At 44.2% G+C, this 14,371-nt stretch overlaps 1 protein-coding gene across 5 annotated transcripts in view; it reads left to right on the top strand.

Moving 5' to 3' along the window:
* The first annotated feature begins 8,998 nt into the window (after positions 1 to 8,998).
* nfyc (nuclear transcription factor Y, gamma) overlaps positions 8,999 to 14,371 on the top strand; it is a 30,286-nt gene continuing 24,913 nt past the window's right edge. For 2 of the 5 annotated variants that reach the window (XM_036555513.1, XM_036555515.1), the window contains exon 1: positions 8,999 to 9,109. The gene's annotated coding sequence lies outside the window, so the exon portion shown is untranslated. The remainder of the gene's footprint in view (positions 9,110 to 14,371) is intronic. The other 3 variants (XM_036555514.1, XM_036555510.1, XM_036555516.1) reach the window with 2 other exon arrangements.

Here is a 14,371-nt window from a genome sequence, read left to right as displayed (position 1 = left end):
ATCCTGAAGGAAATTTGATGCCCCTGTGCACAGCCACGATGGCTTAATATAAGTCAGTTATTAATATATGAACTATTCATTACACAGCCTCAAGCCTTGAACCAACCTGACAGAGATATGGTCAAGATTAGAGGAGGAGCCACAAATGCCAAATGTAGTGGTTACAATACAACATTTACATTACATTACATTTGTTCATTTGGCAGAAGCTTTTACCCAAAGTGACATTCACAAGGGCACCTAGAGGTTTAGATGCTTAGATCTGGAACTCTGTCATCATTCTGGATGAGATTGTCTGTTAGACGTGTAAAATGCAAATGTAATGTTAAATGTACTCATCTGGTGTGTTGCTCTGAGTAAGAGCATCTGCTAAGTAACAAAATGTAATGTAAATGTGAATTAAGCCATAAGCGTAGCCACAGGCTAAATGTAAGTCCCCCCATGTTTTTCATTGTAACCTCCAGCCACTCCACCCTTATTGGGTTATGGGCCTGTGTTGTGCTGAGGTCAGAGAGCTATGTTAGCTGATCCTGGATCAGTCATTAGCAGTTGACACATTCCACAGACAAGCCACACACACACACACGCACACACACACATACAAACACACACACGCGCGCGCACACACGTGCACACACACGCACACCCACACACAGATGCACACACACAGACACATGCGTGCACACACACACACACACACACACACACACGCACACACACACACACACACACACACGCACACACACACACACACACACACACATGCATCTGGTGACACACGCATAATCCTGCACTTATTCATTCTCACTCCCATTGTTCTTTGTTCAGAAGCAGGGAGAGGCACCGCTATCTGGTGCAGAGAGACAGGCGGCGTTCACTTCCCTTACACGGAAACGAATTCAAGATTTATTTTATTTAAACTCCCGAGGGAGAGCAGCAATATACTGAGAATGAATTTATTCCAATTTTCTGAGGTGAAATCTCGCCGACTTGTTGGCGAGACACCCTTGTCCCGGTTCACTGAGTTTACGTCTTTTACATAAAAACCCAGAAAACTCAGAAAGGCTGACAGGAGTAATCTGGTTTCTTTTATGAAACATGTCGCAGATACGTATTGCTTGGTTTTGGCAGGCGTGTGTTGTTTGGGTTTGGGGTATGGTGGCTGTGAGATATACCACATGTGTTGACACAGGGGAGGATGGTGTGAGCCGTGGCTCTCACTAATGAGTCAGTGAGAATGAGCCACTGGCACAGACAGGAGGGCTAGCACAAACAGCACCGTCACTCTGATTCAGAGGGGGGGGGAGAAAGAGAGAGAGAGGGAGAGAGAGAGGGAGAGAGAGAGAAAGGGAGAGAGAGAGAAAGGAAGAGAGTGGGAGAGAGAGTGTTAGGGATGAGGGAGATCAGTGGGAAAAGGAGGCAGTTAAAAAGAGATTACATGAGAGGGAGGCAGGTTTGCGATTACAGGTGTACTTTGTGACTGTAATTACATCACTTTTATTTTTGGCTTGTTTTATTGTGACCAACACACTATGGCATGTGTGTGTTACAATATGTATATTGTAACACTGTTATATACAATGACACTTTTTTTGAGTTGAGCTGCAGAGTCCCTATACTGCTGTTTGTCTAGCCTTATTACTTACACTGACCTGTACGCCACTCAGCATAAGAGCATCTGCTAAATATATAAATGTAAATTAATGGTTAATAAGGACAAATACAGTATAAGCTGTGTAATACACCTTGCATAAGGGGGCTGCTAGGCTAATAAATGGCAGTGGCTGACCATTTGCTTTTGGCATCAGTTGAATGGATGCTGTGAGTTAGGTGAGACAGACACTATTGCTGACTGTCTCTCGCCTGGTCTCACCTCTCTCTGACACCGTGTTCTCTTGCGAGTTGCCCAAATGGTGTTTGCACTCGCATTTTTTTGATGCAATAGACACTCCAGAAATAGCTACCCTCTTGATTGTATCGTTTTATAAGTTAACACCGCTCTTGTCAGATTTAGCTCTGAGGGGTTGAAGCGGTCCAAAAATATTGCCGAGCACTCTGTGTCCCTTGGCTCCCAACCCGTAGACCCACTCTCGCTCCTCTCTGTACACGATGTTCACTTTCTCCCCGGCCAGCCGTGGGCTGTCAAAGCCGGGCTGGATTTTATGTGCTTTATGAATTGTGCTCTGTTTCAATAAGAGAAGTCTTCTGCCTGGATTATCCACGCTTCAGCATGCATTTAATTAGCCCGTATCTGCACGCTGGTATTCCTGTTGCTGTTATGCGTCTACCCTGTGTCCACTGTCTGCTCCCCTACGTATTGCACCTGACAGCTGTTACCAGTGAGATGTGTTCCAGTGTGTCAGGTGAAATGCTACGGTTTTAACAAGTTTATTTATTTAGGTACTGGCAGTCCAGGGGCACATTAAAATATGGGGAGTAGCTTTGTGTGAATTTTAAACTTGGAATGTTCTGAATATTCAGAGTATGCTGCGCACACTTTATTCAGTTAGGGAGTGAGCTACAGGGAGGCTCATTGTTAGGAAGTGTTACTGCCCCACCACAGTTCTTTTACTTTCCATCATCAGGTGGTTTAGAGAGATAATGTGATATCGCTGTGTCGGGGGATAGTCGAATCGACCAATCCGTGCCGTCCGTTACCTACCCAATAACAGGACGAGGGAATGTGATCATGTGACTGCTTGTGAAGAGTGGACACTGATCAGCATCAGCGGGGACAGCCCCTCCATTGGTCACTGCACCCCCCCCTCTGATTTGTCAGGTTGTAGATTACGCCATTGTTTGTGATAACGCAACTGTCTGGTCTTGCTGGCTGAGGTCACTAGCGTTTACTAGCCTATGGGGCTGTGTTATCAGTCAGTTATTGTCCACTGTCATCCACTATCTGCACATACGTGTACATCTTTGTAAGACAACTTGTGTTGTCTTTGCGTTTCTACACAGTGCACATAAACATTAAAAAACAAAAAACAATTTTTTGTTAAGTTTAGTCTGGTTATTCTTACTGATTGGAACATTACAACAATTTTGGTTTGTCTTTGAGCAATCCATTCGCTGACCTACAGTTTCTCGGAAAAAAAAAAATCTCAGCAAGAGTAGATTCATTAACCTTCAGTTAATCAGTAGCCTCCATGGCTGGGGGGAGACTACCATACTGGCCCATGCATACCCAGCTGTCACAGAGCACCCTACAGCTGTGCTGACTCCCATAATCCTCCTCTCCTCAGCCTCCTGCTCCCAGTGGTAGCTGACAGAGCATCCTCTCCCTGCAGTGAGGGAGTGCTGATGACCTGCAGCAGGTGATTGCAGTGAAAGCATAGTGCAGGTATACGCTGGCCCTTTGCGTTATGTGTCAACTGTGTCTCTGCTGGATCCCTTCTCAGGGCAGAGCATTGGTTGTCATTCTCAGTGCAAGGCCTTAATGAACCCCCCCCCCTCCCAAAAAAATGAAATGTGACTCAACATCAGGACTGCAGGTACCCTCCCCTCCGGACAAACCTTACTTACACAGAGGGACTTAGAGAGGTTTCCACTGTGCATTCAGTGCCTGGAACTTTAGGTTACGGGGTCAAATCAAATCTGGGACACGACTGCACCTTTCACACTATGTGTGGGCAAGATTTACACAGCTCTGTCAGTGGAGTATCAGCCAGTGTAATTAGGGTACATCCAACCTGAACTTAAAGCCAATGAGCTTTGATTGAGAGATTGCTGTTTACCTGAGGACATGATGTCTCTCTGAAAATGCTTCTGAAATAGTCAGTGCCAAGTACAAACTCAAAAAAATCCGGTGGTGTGATTCATCTTTAAAGTGGCTTTGGTGGCTAGTCCATATGGACGTTTATATGCATGCGGCCCATTTTAAGTAACTTAATTTACAATAGGATTATTACATGTCAAAACATTTCAGTTTTCTGTTGGTTTGTTACTGTATGTGTGAATATTAACTCCCACACTGAATTTTATTGTAGGACAAACAAGGTTTGTACCATGGCAGGTCTCCTCAGTTACCATCACAGTTGAAATGTTGTGCGTCTTGTCTTAAATCTCACTTGGAAACGTCTAAACAGCGCGTGGGTACACATCCTTTTTCTTTCCTGGTAGAATCTGTTTCTGTTAAATAGCACTTGGAGAGATCCACATATTTCCTCGTGATCTTGGTTGTCTCGCTTATGTGTGAACTCAGACAGATTGGCACCTCTTCTAGTTACCCCAACCTTCAGTCAGTTATTCTTAGGTACCCTTGGGTATGTCTGCCTCCTACAGTAGTATAAAGTCCAACTCTGTAAATGTGTGCGAATTGTAAACTGTGTAGATTGCTTGGAATTATAGCATTGCTAACAGTAATGATGTAATAATGACATGCTCAGATTGACAGTACTGCTGTTCAATACAACACCACAACAGTCAGTGATCAAAGTTCCATGTTAACGTGTTAACATGAATGAACCTCATTTCTTTTCCAGGTTTTTGGTTCCCATTTTATGGCCGTAATCACACCACACATTACACAAACAGTTCATGTTTTCTGAAATAAGGGGCGGGCCATGCATTTCAGGACAGCTGTCTCATTTGAAACACATATGCCCATTGCTCCTGTTGAGCGGGTATCATCTCACCGCTCCATCCACAACATGCTGTTCGTTTCCTGCGCTCTTCAGTGGAGAGGAGGGGGTCATATCTCCTTGCCTCCACAAAACCACACCAATTGAAGCAGCCCCCATGTAGCCACTAAGTCACTGCCACCGTGTCAGCTGTTTAGCAGATTCCTCTAAAGAATCCCTTTCACACCGCATGCATGGCATACGTTTTATTCGGCTGGGTATTTGCTGAAGCAATCTGGGTTAAGTACCTCGCTCAAGGGTAGGAAAGCAGTGCTTCACCAAAGGAATTGAACCGGAAAGCTTTTGGTTACCTGCCCTGCTCCTCAGCACTCCACGCTGTGCTACCCACACACACACACACACACACACACACACACACACACACACACACACACACACACACACACACACACACACACACACACACACACACACACACACACACACACACACACACACACACACACACACACTCACTCTTAAGCACAGCTCAGCACTCTGTGTTCCCAGCCTGGCTGTTGGCTGCTGGCAGCCCTCACTCCCACCCTTCCATTGGAGGGTATGTGTCAGTGCAAACAGGGGCGGGGGAGATGACGATGTTGGAGCTGAGGCTCTTTTTCGGTTTGCGGCCTCCTTGTGCTGCAGCACAGGGTTTCTGCACTGTAGCCCCCCCCCCCCCCCCCCCCCCCCCCCCTTCAAGGCATGAATTACAATGAAGTTGCTACACAAGCAATGAGTATATGAATATAGTGACACAGGCATAAGTTACAACCGTTGATAGATTTCTTAAAAATGGTTGCTTGGTATTTCAGTGGCATTTTTCATTTCCAGAGACACATGGACCTCAGTCCATTACAGGGCCATTATCCCAATGCTTCTCTTTCAGTAAGGAGGTAGAGAATACGTGGGCATCATCTGTTAAGACTTTGATATGAATAGGCTAGAGATTAACCCCTGATCCTTCCTGGGGTAGATGCTATCTACAGGACTACTTAACCAATAATGGCTGTCAATTGTGTATCCGGCAATTGTGTATAGGTCACAACTGCAGGGGCAGCAGTGTCGCATAATGGTAAGGAGTAGGACTCGTAATCAAAAGGTTGCCAGTTTGATTCCCGGAATTGCCCCAGTAAATAGCCAGCTATATAAATGGATGGAAATATGGAAATATGTAAAAATTATAACCTATGTTGCTTTGGATAAGAGCATCTGTTAAATAAAAATAATGTAATGTAATGCAGGCTGCAAGTAATTAGCCCCATTAACCTGGGCACAGGCCTACCTACGGTGCTCCTTGTTTCCCGGACTAAGTAAATGGTTTATTTTTGGTCTGAACACCAGTACTTACTAAGAGGACTGCAAGAGCATCTTGCTGCTTTTAAGGAGAGCTGACATGATTACTTCACACTTAAGAGTTCATTACCTCTCCAGATGAGACAGCTATGCCTTCCTCACTTCTGTTAAAACTGAAAAAGGCTTTGTCACATTTCTGTCTTGTGACAGAAATGTGATTTGGTAGCGAGGGCCAGCATTTTCAGACACAGGTGGGCCCCAGGCAGCCTGATATGAGGATCTACAAACAGCGTGTGCTGAGCGGAAGAACAGGAAAGAGGTATTCTAAGAGCAAATGGAGAGGGAGAGGACCTGATAGGAACCTGCAGGGCGAGACGACACTTAACTGTGAAAGCACATTCTCTAATCAATAAATGTCACTAAGATGGTGTCACAGTCAAGCCGGTCAGCGGGGTTCGATTTACAGCGAGAGATGACTTCCTGCCAACAGGTCTGTATTTTATAGTTTGCTTGCAGTGGACGCCTCTCTTTCAAGTAAAATGTGCACACAAGCACAAATACTCTTTATACACTCCAGAACTTTGCTATTTATATGACATGGTCCTGAGGCTTTTTGCTCCATTCCCTTGAAGCTGCTGTTGGTAACAGTACAGGGAGAACTATCCAGTGTGCAGAATAACACTGCTGCCTTCAGAAAGACCAAAGACAGCACAGCACACTAACGAGAAGAGACAGCAGGCTAATATGAATTGTGTGTGTGTGTGTGTGTGTGTGTATTCCTCATTTCAGTGTGCATGGTTATGTTTCAGCAATAGGTCTGCAGCACCTGAAGAGATTCTACAATTGGCTGGGCTAAATCTTGTTGAATATCATAAATAGGTCATGGCACAAAACAAACACTTTTCTTCCCTCATGATAATATCCATATGTAATCTGCATCACTTACCTCCAGTTTTCTAAAACATAATGTAGAAAAGCAGGCGCAAGCATCAAATCGTCATATTTTTTCCTTCTACTCTTAGGTGCAAATTCTCAGATTTTGCAAACAATTGATCTCAAGGTGTTGATCACACATTAATGCCATTTCTCACCAGTGTCAGCGAGGATTTGTCATGACTTAAGGAGTTGCATTTAGCACAAATCTATAATTATATTTTTTTCTGATGTGTTTAAAACTTGTATCCTCAGAATATGGTGGGAATATGGTGACAATGATGATTCAGATATGTCCGGAGTGTGAATTTGCGTGTGGTTAAAATATCAGTTAGAATGTGTTTGTAAAACTCTGTTTTCAGTGTTGAAGGTATAATCAGGTCTGGCAGTAAAAAGTTGGACTGCAGGACCCGAGACGTAATGAAATGAAATCTCTCAGCCTCATTCTCTGACCTGGGGGTTTGAGAAATAATGACCTTTCAGTGTCTCCAGCTGAAGCAAGCAGCAGTCAGAGAGAGACAGAGAGAAATGTGCATCTCAGCTGACAGATAAGCTAGTAGGTGTTGAAAACAACTGGCGTGGTGACTCATTCACTAATGATGCCCAGAGGGACTCTGCCTCTGTTTCAAAAGGCCTATTTAATCATTAATATTAAATAACGTTTATTCCGAAGCAGGGTAGGTAGATTTCAGAGACTGCAATGGAGATATCTTTCCCAAGGTCATTCCAGCAGAGAGGTGGGATTGTGGCTATGGCACATACAGATTTTAAGGTCAAAACTGTTCATATTTCATATTTATTTGTGAAGAATGATGACAGCTGCCCTTAAAATGAAATGAATTTCTTTCAACAAGGTGAATTACCTTTGAAAAGTACCATTGTTGTGTTTTTTTTTCTTCTTGGTGCATAATTAACTAAGGATTGCTTTCAAAATATCCAATGAGGCCTGCAGCGCATGATATCACTCATAGCTTTTACTGCCACCTAGTGGTGAATGTTGTCACTTTCCCAAAATCCAAGTCCCTCCCTCTCGATTGATATATAGTATTCTGACTACTAAAATACGTGTATTTTTAAATGAAACTACTTTAAAAACAGACCTCTATCTACACAGTAAGGGCTAAAATGAGGCTCATAAACCCATCTCATAAAATCTCAGGGATATTAACCAAATGCACGTGTTTTACAAAATCTATTTTAAAAAATGCTTAAATGTGCCAATCACATCATCTGTTTTCTGGAGTTTGCTTAAAGATGCATTTACTTGGTTTATACACCTGCTGCCAGTTTTTCTCTCTTTGATTAGGCTGTTCCAATACACTAGGAATTATTAATGCAGCCTGTAGGCTGGCAAAATATCCTCCGATGGCCCTGGGCGCAAAAAATATAAAACAAAAATCACCAATGAGTGGCAAAAGAATATGGTTGCATTCATTGGGATACATTTGACCAATACAAATTATTCTGTCATCTTTCTAGATTAATATTATTTGGAGATTTTAACAAGTCAAGCAAGAGAAAAAAGAGCCAGGCAGTTACTGTGACTTTTGTAATGTTGAACACAGAGCCATACTCAGACACACAGCATAGTTCGCACAGCAGTCGGCATAAATGTACAGATGCGTTTTACTACTGTATAAGTAGCATACCTAACTATTTAAGCGCATAGCATGTATTATAGGACATCCAGTGGTCGTTCAGTGTTACTGCTGTGTGGCGTCTGACCTACTCAGCAGTATTATGGGCCCGACATGTAATCACGAAAAACAAGTCTGGGTTAACTCAATCCCTTGTTGATAGATACACCACAAATTTTAATAATATACAGAAGTGGACATCGAGATTCATTGTTTTGTAGTGTCATGCTCTCACTGTAGCGTTAGATGAGCACATGCAATCGCGGCAACGTGGTGTGATGCATTTTGTGCAATTCTGGATTATTACATTTTAGATTCGCCTACAAAATTTTTATCGCAACGCAAATTATCACACGCATTGGAATTTGCAAGATTCTACATCACTACTGCATGACATAAAATTATTTTCCTTGCTCGTACTTTCTCAGCGGTCATATATTTGCGAGACCTGTCACGTTGGAGGGCGGCCATCTTCGTTCGCGCACACGTCACCGCGTCGACGCAGATCCGCTTCCGCTCAAGAAGTTGTCAAAGCACGGTGGCCATCTTGTTTCCCGTTTCCGTTTAAATAAAATAAATAATAGGTTGAGCTGGACTTCCCTGCGAAATCGTAATTCCAAACCGGTGAGTGTGAACGGCTGTTTTTCTTGTTTATCCCGTATCTGTTGAAGCTGCATGCGTTGTCGTAACTATGAGCTCATAGCCCCGTTTCGGTAAATGAGCAATTCCTGTCCAATTGTCGATTGTTTTGGAAGATGAACATAGGCGCCATTTCCCTCCCCGCTCTCTGAAGCGCTTATTGGTGGCCAGCGTTACGGAATAGAGGCGGCCACGAAACTGCAACGCTTTTGACGCCATGTTGGCTCCTAGTAAAGCGTTTCTTATTCTGCGGAAAGCCCCTTAGCGGAGCCCGAATGGAGTCCGTTTCACAACGATGTGAACTCTAGAAACCTTGATTGGTGGAATCTGGTCCGAGGTTTGATTGGTCTGAAGGACAGATCCAAACTTAGTCTTTATTGGTTAGAGCGCCTTTCAACAGTTTTTGCTAATGTTTTTAGGGAAACTTCCCTTTGATAATCACCGAGTATGTTGTTTTAACACCGGTCATTCGATAAGACGGGTCGATTGCTGTAGCTGTCCATCTCGTTTCCACGTCTCCGGCGCCTTTTCCATTGAACGGCAACACGCTTGCTAGGTTAGCTAGTCTAGTTACTAATAAGCAAACTAGCCACAGCCCCCTTCAAAATCAAAATCTGAATAGGTCACATCAGGAACATGTTTCACATAAATCGCCTGTGTTCTCACTGGTCGGAAGCGGAATATTAAATATGCTTAATTTATGGATTAGCTGGCAAGGCGAGTAGGCATCCAACTATGCTGCTGACAACAGAATGAAACCCGGTCTGTGCAAGTTAGCAACTTTCGACACGCCAAGAGAAACGTGGTTTTTAAGTTGCGGCAGAAGTAGAGCGGAAAAACCGCACATTGAACTGCCAGATTAATTTATATATGTGTGCTGGTTTATTGAATCTTTCAGTGGCTGGCCATTGTAATGTTAGCCATCTGCTGTAAGTTACATAGATCGCAAGCGAGATACACTTCGATGTACCTAATGTGTTGGTCTGACATGATTAAAGTAGTAGCTATCAAGCTAGCAACTGTAGGTGCAACGAGCTAGGCTGCTTCCTGGTTATCCTGATCATCTAGGTAGCTATTTTAACAACATTGTGCTCCAGCCTTGCAGCTGAAAATCGTATTATCCTTTTAGTTTTTGAGTACATTGTCCATCGATAGCAAGCTAACAGAGCCTAGCTAATACAGTATAGTGGGGTGATTTACTTGGTTAGCTGCCTATCCAGTTATTGAGAACTTTTCAGCTTTGGTGGTTGGCTAGTTAATTCAGCAAACTGGTTCCTTGGATTTAAGTTTAAATTGGCTACCTGGCTATAGGTGAAGGACAAGAACATCGTTGTAGAATGAGACACTGAACTTCTCAAGTTAGCTAGCCAACATCCCTGCACTAACCAACGCAAGGAATGATGGTGCTTAACACTGGTTCCTGTGAACTGGACCAGCATAACGACGGCATGTATCATGAAGGTGTTGGAAGTGTTCAGTTTCTCCCTCCATTTTATAAGAAGCATAAAACCAAAGGTACTGCAGTGCATGATCGGCTAAACAAGTATTCCATTACCTCACATGATAGGCAAATGTACAATACATCAAACCGATTTTAAAATGTGCACATAGATGGATAGTTATTAAAAATGGCATTTCTCGCTTCAAGTGAATAGCGAGTATGTGAACCTGGTATTAAAATCGTGAAAATATGTTCTCCTGTGGCCTTTTAACACTGATGCTGGTGAATTCCAACTCCTGCCCTGGGTGAGATTGGGTACTCCTGTGCCAATGTTATCTTTCTTGCATCCAGGACAGGTTCTTTTTTTATGACTGGGTTTTATTGTTAATCCCTGAGGTCAGAAATCGGTCCCTGGAATGTGTGTTTCAGTCTTGTACTTATCCGTGCTGACTGTGCCGTTGGCTGTGCAGCATCAGATCAAAGGCCAGATTAACGTGTTGGGGATTACCGCCGTTTCATCTCCGTCATTAGTGTAACACACAGAGTGACTGCGTTAAAGGCACTGTGCTTAGCCAGATAACGCCTTCGGATATGTTTACCTGTGGTGTAATAGGCGGTAATATCACAGGGCCATGGGTTTCCAAACTAGAGCCAAAGCCCCCTGGCAGTCTAAGCAAACAGGCCAATTTATCCGTTTATCATTATAAACAGCAGAGGTTTACTACTAAGCAAATCTCACTTTCCCAAAGTGTCTCCTGTTTCTCCCAGATCATGGTCTTTAATACCTGTAAAGATGGTTTCAGTGTCCTTAAGATTTAGGCTTATGATTACTTTATCCAGCGCTGTGAAATTTGTGACTTGGCCACGGAGGCTCGTTTGGGATATGTGTGTGTGTGTGTGTGTGTGTGTGTGTGTGTGTTCATGCATGTCTCATGAAGGAGTGGTCCATTTCGCTGCAATTTTCACACCACACATTTTGTTTTGATGGCTCAGTCTTTACCCTGATCTGCCATATTCACACAGCATAGTTAGCTATGTTCAGCGTATTTAAGGCAGTGGGCTTTTGTGTCTTGTTCTGACCACTAGGGGGGAGCGTGTCCAGAATGAAGTTGAACCAAAGGGGCTAACGTTTGTGATCTGTGATTGCACTTACTCACTCTGCATGTGAGACCACTGAATGTAGACCGCTTAGTACAACTAGCAGCTTAGTATGCGGATATAGAAACAAGTTAACTAGGCCAGGTGTCAGATTAGTTTCAGGTGGTTTTTAAATGGACCCAGACACATCATTTTAACAAAGTTCACAGCAGCAGAATTTCATGATTTCAGGGGAATGGCATGTTACTGAGGTTGGTGAATTCACAGAGAGTGGTGAGTCCGTCCGGTTCTATCCATGATATCAGAATACTGTTTTGTTCCCATATAAGGTGCACATAAACAAGTAGGTCTCCCGCCTAAGGAAACAAATGGTGCGCGTCATTTGTGGCGATTTGACAGACAAGCAGCACGCTGTATGTGGATAGTTACATGTTAAAATCCTATTGCTTTCAGTCACAGTTGGAACATGTAATAATTAACACAGAACGAGCACGGCGAAACACAGGAGGAAGCGAGAGAGGAGACCCTTATGGTTATTAAATAAAATCGGTGCTTAATGCAGTTTGCTCCAACAGAAGCAGAAGTGTGTGTGTGTGTGTCACTTGCACATCTGCACAGATAAGACAAAATCCAGATAGAAATATTCCCAGTGTTAACCATTACCAGCAATGCTGTTCCAACAGTCCACAGTGTCAGCTTCTGCTGCCTCAAAGGTTAGGAGAAAGGAAGCTGGATAAGACTGTTATCTGAAAAGGCGTAACAGGCTAAATGTAAGCACTGTGGAAGTGTCAAATAATCATTGGGCCCTTTCCTCAGTGGTACTAGACTTCAGGCTGCCAGAGTTTGATCGTATCTGGTCTTTGTGAATTTTTCAAGGATAAATTCAGTCTATTGCCAGCTTTTGTAAGCTTTAGCAGGCAGCACAGATGTCTCCAGGCCCCATACAGAAAGATGAGCCACATTGCATTTCACCAGGAGAATAATTTGCCTGCCATTATATTGTGTGAAGGACTGCTATCTGGATGAGCTTATGTGCACAAGAGGTGTTGTAAATTGGTTACGTATTAAAGTGGGCCTGTCTGGCTTTAACCCATGTTAAGAGCATGAGAAGCAATCGAGCAAAATATACTCAAGAGGCCACAGTGGTCTGTGGTGTTTGGAGGGTGTGAAGGGCCTGTTTTTTTTACCTGTACCCCCCCCACCACCACCACCACCATGACGCCTGCTTATCGCCGCACACCTCGACAGGTTAATTTAACCCCATTGTCCTCAGTGATAACCCACAAGCTGTAAAACTTTAATGAGCTCCCACTGCCTCATGTAGTATGGAGGTTTCTGAGGACTGTTCTACTTTTTGAAGCTGCTGTTCAGTTATGCGGCCACTGGTTGGGTTGTCCCAGTATTTGGTTAATACACCTAGTCATACTTAGATTGGGATGTTTGTACTGTTTGAAGCATTACCGCAGAATTTGTGCAGCTGACTGACCTGCATCGCCTCCCCTTAAGGGTAGGGAAATGGGTTTCGCTCTTTTTTTTTTCTTTATACTAATGGAAGGGAACATTTTAAGTGCAGACCGAAGGAGAGAACATATCTTGTACGTGGATAAAGTGTCTGTACTTCTGTGCACCTCTGTCAGACAGGTACAGTGTGTCTCTGAGCCTGTGTGTGTGTGTATGCGTGTGTTAGTGTGTGCGTGCTGGCTGCCAGCGGACGTTATGGGAAGGTGGGCGTTTCCACGGTGACCTTGTTGGTCGTTAGGGAGGCATTCTGGGCGACGCTTGAGAGAGAGAGAGAGGGAGGGCGGCCGTGACGCCCGGGCCTCCGAAACACAGCCTCTCTAATCATTAACTGCCCTTTTACCTGCCCCACTGCTCTTTCCCAAAATGGAGAGGGAACGCTTGGCTCTCCGCCCCCCCTGCTTTCTCCTCCTGGTCAGTGTGTGGTGATGGAGGAGGGTGTTTTCCTCCTGTCCCCTGCGTGTCCTTTCTCAGCACAGTGAGGGTTTACAGTGGTATGAGGAATAAGCCTGAGGTCATTCCACCGGCTCCTCTACAAGCAGGCCATCACAGCAACTTTATCTGCCCGATCTCTTTGTCTCTGGCTTTCTCCTTCTGCCCCTCTCTCTCTTTCTCTCCAACTCCCTCTGTTTACTTGGTTTCATTGGCATGAGTTCCTGTGTGCATCTTGCCAAAGCTTACCGAGTATCAATAAGGCCAGCAAAAGCCCATCCGCTGCCATGTATTTATAAAAAGGAAGGAAAATGACATCCTGATAGTTCCTTATTAGTAAGAATGAGCTGGTCCTCGGGCCACTGCTGTTACACATTATGAGGGCAGAAATGGTCACTGTCTGTGCTTTCTCTCTTCCTCTTGCCAGTCTGCTCTGAGCTTCGTCTCTTTCAATATGGCCATTGTACTAGGCAGTTTGCAGTGTGAAAAGACTGAGAGGAAGAGTTGTAGATATATCCTAATCGAGTATGCTCACTTTTGGACATCTGGCCATGCCCAAGAACAGAGGGGGGGGGGGGGCTGTTAAATTGACCTTTTAAATGGTTAGTGAAGGTGTAGCAAGAGTGGGTGTGTGTGTGTGTGCGTGTGCGCGCGCTACTCTCTGCTCGGTCCCACTGGTTATTAAGGATTCTCTGCTGTCTTTGCTGGAGTTGGGTTTTTGGGATGGGATGGTGAAGGTGTTTGGGGCCCCTTGTGGG

Source organism: Megalops cyprinoides, chromosome 21, assembly GCF_013368585.1.
Source record: "Megalops cyprinoides isolate fMegCyp1 chromosome 21, fMegCyp1.pri, whole genome shotgun sequence".
NCBI lineage: Eukaryota > Metazoa > Chordata > Actinopteri > Elopiformes > Megalopidae > Megalops > Megalops cyprinoides.
The sequence above is the reverse complement of the archived record's forward strand: the minus strand, read 5'-3'. Positions and strand labels throughout refer to the sequence as shown.